This window comes from Hipposideros armiger, unplaced genomic scaffold (genome assembly GCF_001890085.2).
Source record: "Hipposideros armiger isolate ML-2016 unplaced genomic scaffold, ASM189008v1 scaffold_5, whole genome shotgun sequence".
Lineage (NCBI taxonomy): Eukaryota > Metazoa > Chordata > Mammalia > Chiroptera > Hipposideridae > Hipposideros > Hipposideros armiger.
The window spans coordinates 6,253,803-6,261,444 of record NW_017731355.1 but is presented as its reverse complement, the minus strand read 5'-3'; the positions used below and the strand labels follow the sequence as shown (position 1 = coordinate 6,261,444).

At 45.3% G+C, this 7,642-nt stretch overlaps 1 protein-coding gene across 1 annotated transcript in view; it reads left to right on the top strand.

The window, feature by feature from the left end:
• Nucleotides 1-3,634: 3,634 nt before the first annotated feature.
• LGALS3 (galectin 3) overlaps nt 3,635-7,642 on the top strand; it is a 31,657-nt gene continuing 27,649 nt past the window's right edge. The window contains exon 1 of the mRNA XM_019645710.1: nt 3,635-3,726. The gene's annotated coding sequence lies outside the window, so the exon portion shown is untranslated. The remainder of the gene's footprint in view (nt 3,727-7,642) is intronic.

Sequence of the window (7,642 nt, the reverse complement as noted above, 5' to 3'; positions counted from 1 at the left end):
ACATTTCCAATTTTCCATCTTGGTTTACTGAGTGAAGTCATTGTTCAAAACACTGAACATGTGTAACTGTATCACCAAGATATATTACAACTACCGGTTGACCAGTTCAAGCCAGGCCCCCTTCATCCCACTGGGTTACTTATAGGCTCCCCATAGTCCTATTTTTCCATGAGCAGGGTTCCTTTCCTAGCCCCTCCCCTGCTCTGTGTGCCCCCACCCCGTGGTTTAAGCAGCCCCCTCTCAAGCTAACAAACCAGTGTGCCAGCCTGGGTCAGCTGCAGCATCTGCCCTGCCCCTTGGGAAATGTTCATTATACCTACTCGAGGGGACTCCTGGTGATACTGCCAGTGATTCTGCCTGGTGAGAATATTAATGTCTGTCCCAGGATTCTGCTCTGGAAATCTGCAAAGAGCCAGAACCACCAGGAATGGGTGCAGAAGGGGGAAGGATGGCTGCCTCACCCCCTGAGGACTGTATTTGGTCACTTGGGCCTCCATGCAGCTTCTCTCAGAGCTTTCACAAAGACAGCCCCATTCTTCTCTCCCTGGGGCTCCAGCCCAGCAAGAGGCTGGACTGAGATTGGGTCTGACATTCTCTCCTTAGTCCTTTGTCCTTACTCCATTTTCCAGCACTGAATCCTTCCTCCTCTAGCCAAAAATCTAAAAGCTCCCAGACTTAGGTCAAGCAGATACAGAGGCTTTCTGATTGTAGGTTATCAGCCACCCGGGCACAGAATCCCAGTGTGAGACAAAAAACTGTTCCTCAGAATTGAAACTGGAATGGGAAGAACAGCTGCCTGTTTTTTCAGAGATAATTTCACTTTGTAGTCAATTATTCTCTCCTTTTCTGAATGACACTTTTCAACTTTTAAATGTACCAATAAAACTTCGGTGGCCTGTTGTAGGTGGTGTATCCTTCCTTCCTTCTCTTTCTTTCTTTCTCCCCCTCCCCTCCCCTCCCCCCTTCCTTCCTCCCTTCCTCCCTTCCTTTCCTTCTAGTTCTTTTCTTTTCCTCAATCTGTTGAATGGCAAATATCTCATTTTCAAACACTGATTTCTCAGACCCTGACATACTCGCAACTTGATGTATGTTGTGATCTTGGTCATATTTAATTATCTGTGCCTCAGTTTTCTCATCTTTAAAATGGGGATAAAAATACCTACCCACATATATGTATGTAAAGCACTAGGTATAGTACAAGGCATATAATAAGTGTTCAATGAATATTAGCTATTATTAATAACTAGCTTTATTTTTTATATACATATAATGAAATGATTACCACAATAAAGTTAGTTAATATAGCCATCATCTTGCATAGTTACCTTTTTTATGTGTGATGAGAACATTTAAAAAGATCTACTCTATATTCCAGTGTGGTGTGTGTGTGTGTGTGACATTTTCTTTATCCATTTATCCATCAACAGACACTAAGGTTGTTTCCATGTCTTGGCTATTGTGAAAAATGCTGCAATGAACATCATGCAGATATCTCTTCACAATAGTCATTTCATTTCCTTTGGATATTATACCCAGAAGTAGGCTTACTGGATCTTAAAATAGTTCTATTTTTAAATTTTAAAAAAAAGATTTTATTGGGGAATTGGGGGAGGGGAACACTGCTGGGGAATTGGGGAAGGGGAACAGACAAGTTGTTGTTCTTCAATCTTAGTTGTGGAGGGCTCCAGTCACCATCTGGCTGCCCATCGGCAGCTCGTGGCCTCTAAGCTCAAGGTGCTGTGTTCAGTCTTCATTGTGGGTGGGCGTAGCCACCATCCTGTGCAGGAGTCAAACCAACAGCCTTGTTGTTAAGAGCGCACGCTCTAGCCACTGAGCCATCCAGGCGGCAGCTCAAGGTGCCGAGTTTAGTCTTAGTTGCGGGTGGGCCTTAGCCCACCATCAAACAGGCAATCTTGTTGTTACACCAGTTGAGCCATCCTGCCACCTGTTGGCAGCTCAGTGACAGCTCAGCTCGGGTGCAGTGTCACTGGCCCATGTGGGAATCAAACTGGCGGACCTATTTCTCAGAGCTTACGCTCTTAAGCCAATTCAACCAACTGAACCACTCGGCTGGCCCTATTTTTAACTTTTTGAGGAAACTCCCTACTGTTTTCCATAGTGGCTGCACCAATTTACATTCCCTCAAACAGTGCACAAGGGTTCCCTTTCTCCACATCCTTGCCACCACGTATGTCTTGTCTTGTTGACGATAGCCATTCTACCAGGTATGAGGTGATATCTCATTGTGGCTTTGATTTAATTTTCCCTGAAGATTATAGATGTTGAGCACCTTTCTGTGTACCTGTTGGCAATTTGCTTGTCTTCTTTAGAAAAATGTCTATTAAGCTCCTTTGCCCATTTTTTATTTGGATTATTTCTTGCTATGGATTTGTATGAGTTCCTTATATATTTTGGAGATTAACCTATTACAGACAGATGGTTTGCAAATATTCTTTCCCATTCTGTAGATTGCCTTTTCATTCTGTTAATTGTTACTTTTGCTGTGCAGCTTTTTAGCTCAATGTAGTCCCTCTTGTTTATTTTTGCTTTTGTTGCTTGTGCTTTGGTGTCATATCCAAAAAAAGTCATCACCAAGACCAATGTCAAGATTTTCCCTTCTGTTTTCTCCTAGGAATTTTGTTTTCAGGTCTTACATTGACATCTTTAATCCATTTCAAGTTAATTTTCATGAGTAGATATGTGAACTTTTTAAAAAAAATCCATCTTGGCCATCCTTAACCATTTTGCTCAGCTATTACTCAGATAAATGATACCAAATACTAAATACAATCTCTCTTGTAAGCATTGATATTTGTTGTAACAAGCTTTCCTAGAGGGGTAGCTTTATCCTACTCCTACCTTACTAATGGGATACTTTTGTATCTAACTGTTCCCTCCTTAGTCAGGACTCTCCCCCATCTTTGTGAAAACAGATAGTTAGACTTTCTAGGAAGTGACACATTATTTCATTCGTTCATTCATTCAAGAAGCAAATATTTACTGAGAACCTGCTATACACAAACACTGCACAGATGATGAGGAAGCAGGAGAGAGCAAACAGCAAAACAATTTAGTCTCAGTCTGAGAGGTGTGTAACCACATCACAGTTCAGAAAGGAAATGAATAAAAGGCCAAGAACATGGGAGCATTTCACCCAGTATCGCAGAAAACAGGACAGGGCCCTCTCAGCGACGCAAGCCACTGTGCGCTTCTTGGGAGGGCTTTGATGCTGAGAGAGGGTTTGGGTAAAGTAAATGCAGAAGGGACGAGAGCGCCTGCCATTCAGGCAGAAAATAAGTCAACACCGTTAAAACAAGCAAGCAAGCAAAACTCCCTAAACAAGCACACACTACAAGCTTCACAGACTCTCCCTACTTTCCTCTGAGGAGTCAGGTTAATCTGGAGAGAGGGTGGTGAACGTGGCCACCCTCCAGGTCCTGGCAATTGGGGAGGGGGCCAATAGGAGGCAGCGGGGGTGGGGAACACCCTTCAGGATCCTGCCCGCGGTCTCCTGGGTTCCGAGGGTGTGTTTTGTGCGCGGCAGAGCCCGGGGCGCGTACAGTTTGTTCCACAGGGCGAGGCCGAGTGGGCGGGGTGGCGGCCCCGCCCGGAGAGAGGCGGGCCGGGCTGGGCATATTTGAGGTGCGAAGCCACCGCCCCGTCGGGGAGAGCAAGACCTCACCAGGAGCCGCTACCAGCGTGAGCAAGCGAGTGTCCAGACTTGGGGTGAGTCTTGGGGAGACCCAGACTGTTGGCGACTCGGGGCGGGCAGGGGTGGGGGCGTCCGGGCAGTCCTTGGTGCGCAGTCCCCTTTGAAGAGCTCGGGCGGGAACCTGGGGAGCGGCTTGTCTTTCGGGGGCGGAGCGGTGGGTATCAACAGCTGGAGAACCCCGAGCGGAGCGGTGGGCACAGTCTGAGCACAGGTCCATAGCCTCTGACACTTCAAAAGAGGGGATTCAGGGAAAGGTAGCGACGTCTCACAGACGCACACATCCTTCGAGCGGGCGGGTGTGTCTGCTGACACGGGGCGTGGGCACAGGGCACCATCTTCCGCGTCTAGGAGGCTGAGCCACGCGTCCCTCCCTCCCGCCGCTGGGCAACCTCGGTATCAGCTGAGTCCAATTGAGAACCGGTAGTGGAGGGGCGCCCTCAAGCTTGGTACGGGAACCAGGTCCCCTAACCCAGCATACAGGGCGTACTGCTCAGGGACTCTCTAGGGCGGCTCCTGGGAGCATTGACTTGGCTGGCTGGCCACCTGACCTTGCTGTGTGGGGCGCGAATGAGCTCATCTACCAGGCCCAGCAGCGTCAGGGACTGCAGCTGCTTTTTTGCGTGCTGATCCCACAGAAAACGGTGCTGCCCCAAGGCCTGAGTGGGCATGGACCTAGCTTGGCAAAGACCTCAAACCCTAAGCTTTTGCAAATCAGTGACTCATCCCTGATCCGATTGGCTAATGTGGGTATTAATGCTCTGTGCTGAGGACGTGTAGGGTGTGGCAGAATGTTGATCTGAGTGTGCAGAACCCTAGCTGGTGTGTGTGTGTGTGTGTGTGTGTGTGTGTGTGTGTGTGTGTGTGTGTGTTAAAAAACATGTTTGAGGATTTATTCTCAATTATCCGTTGCACAAATACAAACACTAAAATGCATCCACTCTGAAGAGTAGGAGGAGTTCAGTGCCAGGCAGTCAGGGACACATAGGTTGAGGCTGTGACTCAGGTTTCAGGCCAGACCCTTGAAGTTAATGATTCCTGTTCCAGATACTGTGGAATATTTGTAAAGTGACTCCTGGGAGTTGGGTTGCTGGACAATGAGGACAGTTGGACCTCAGTAACCTAGTCTGTTTCTAGGATTCTGGGAAAGGAATGGAAGACAGGCGCAGTTAATTCTGAAGAAAATGATAGCAATAAAGATTAACCACTTGGGCACAGAGCATGAGAAAAATTTTCACCAACTTCCAAAATTCTGGCTCTTTGTCTCAAGTGTATAATAACGTTTATCTTTCATACTAGGAAATTGTGTTTCCATAAAAGTTAAAATTTAATAATAAAATTAATTTTTCCACAATGGTCTCCTTTTCAGACATTGGCTTTAAATCCCTAGAGTTTCTCATTCATTTGATGGTTGTGCCTCATCTTTGGTCTTGGGGAGACTGGAGCTGCTTCCTAAATTCATAATGGGAGGGGGGGTTTATACTTCGAATCAGCATTACTCCATATTCTGGGGAGAACTTTGATGATGGTCCTTGAATGTATGTGAGACTCACAGTAACTCATCTAAAACATAGGTTCTTTTTCTTGTGATGGTTTGGGACACAGGCTCCTGCTGAGGACAGCTAGGTAACATTGGTGCCTGAACTGGTTCTTCTCATTAAATTCTGAGTGGTAAGCCTGCCAGGGTAGTGCTTGCTGTATACTTGCAATTTGCTGCTGACTAAGTATCATGTGAACATTCTCTCTTGACTGATGTTCAGATTTTCCAGGGAAAAAAAAATCAGTAACTGAGAGGCACAAAGTAACTTTACCTCCCTTGATGCTGAGAAACTATGATGAGAAAGAAATCCTAGTAAAGGACCAGTTTCCTTTACTCCAACTCAGCGTCACTGAATTTAGCTTTGGAGAGCACACTTTACCCAAGTCCTGCTTGGCTTTTAAACAAGGACAGGAAGTAGACTGCTTCGCTTGTGTTCTTTGGAAAGGAGTGTGGGCAGTGCCTTGGGGTTCTGAGGAAACACATTCATGATCTAGTTCCCTTATGACTTGTGTAAAGGTTGGGGCCCTTTGTGAGCAGAAATTTCACGAGTGCTCCTGGGAACCCAGGCAACTGGATTAATTGCTAGGTGGGCCTAGAATAGCATAGTAGAATAGATTACTGCTTTTTATTAAAGGGAAAAGCTACAATTAACAGATTAAAATGGTCAACTTTCTGACTCATGTTTAAAGTCCTTATTTCAAAGCAAACTAAACTACTATCCTGTAAGTTTTTCCAAATGTGAAGATCCAGGTAGTACTTTCTCTATTTTTTGTTTGTCTTTGATGTAGTGTTTCTTTTCCGGCTCTTCAAAATTCTCTGAATCTGGAAATACCAGGATGGAGTTCACATATCTATAGTATCTTCAGAATGGGAAGGTTTTTGTTTTTTTTTTACATTTGATGGTCTCTCTCTCTAAATAAATTACTCATCTACGAGAGAGAGAGAGAGAGAGAGAGAGAGAGAGAGAGAGAGAGAGAGAGAGAGAGAGAGAGANTAAACTCCAAATTTAAATGCTTGCTTCCTTAGATTTCCTTGGTAACAATACATCTTTATGTATCACGTATCCATTGTTCTCTGACATCGCAGGATCCCAAGTAGCCAACGTTATAAGGCTACTTGGGTCACCTTATATAATTTCTAAGTTCACAGGAACATTGCAGCCCATTATCATATTAATGTGTCTTATTTTTCAGAGTTATTTATAGGTAGGTGGATTATATAGATATAATATATCTAAATACATACTTCTTCTGGTAAAATGTAATTTGGTTTTTCATTAATTAATTTTCCCCCTTCAATCACATTGTATCAGTGAGATTATATATCACGACACCACATTTCCAATTTTCCATCTTGGTTTACTGAGTGAAGTCATTGTTCAAAACACTGAACATGTGTAACTGTATCACCAAGATATATTACAACTACCAGTTGACCAGTTCAAGCCAGGCCCCCTTCATCCCACTGGGTTACTTATAGGCTCCCCATAGTCCTATTTTTCCGTGAGTAGGGTTCCTTTCCTAGTCCCTCGCCTGCTCTGTGTGCCCCCACCCCGTGGTTTAAGCAGCCCCCCTCTCAAGCTAACAAACCAGTGTGCCAGCCTGGGTCAGCTGCAGCATCTGCCCTGCCCCTTGGGAAATGTTCATTATACCTACTCGAGGGAACTCCTGGTGATACTGCCAGTGATTCTGCCTGGTGAGAATATTAATGTCTGTCCCAGGATTCTGCCCTGGAAATCTGCAAAGAGCCAGCACCGCCAGGAATGGGTGCAGAAGGGAGAAGGACGGCTGCCTCACCCCCTGAGGACTGTATTTGGTCACTTGGGCCTCCATGCAGCTTCTCTCAAAGCTTTCACAAAGACAGCCCCCTTCTTCTCTCCCTGGGGCTCCAGCCCAGCAAGAGGCTGGACTGAGATTGGGTCTGACATTCTCTCCTTAGTCCTTTGTCCTTACTCCATTCTCCAGCGCTGAATCCTTCCTCCTCTAGCCAAAAATCTAAAAGCTCCCAGACTTAGGTCAAGCAGATACACAGGCTTTCTGATTGTAGGTTATCAGCCGGGCACAGAATCCCAGTGTGAGACAGGAAACTGTTCCTCAGAATTGAAACTGGAATGGGAAGAGCAGCTGCCTGTTTTTTCAGAGATAATTTCACTTTGTAGTCAATTATTCTCTCCTTTTCTGAATGACACTTTTCAACTTTTAAATCTACCAATAAAACTTTGGTGGCCTGTTGTAGGTGGTGTATCCTTCCTTCCTTCTCTTTCTTTCTTTCTCCCCCTCCCCTCCCCTCCCCTCCCCTTTCCTCCCTTCCTCCCTTCCTTTCCTTCTAGTTCTTTTCTTTTCCTCAATCTGTTGAATGGCAAATATCTCATTTTCAAACACTGATTTCTCAGA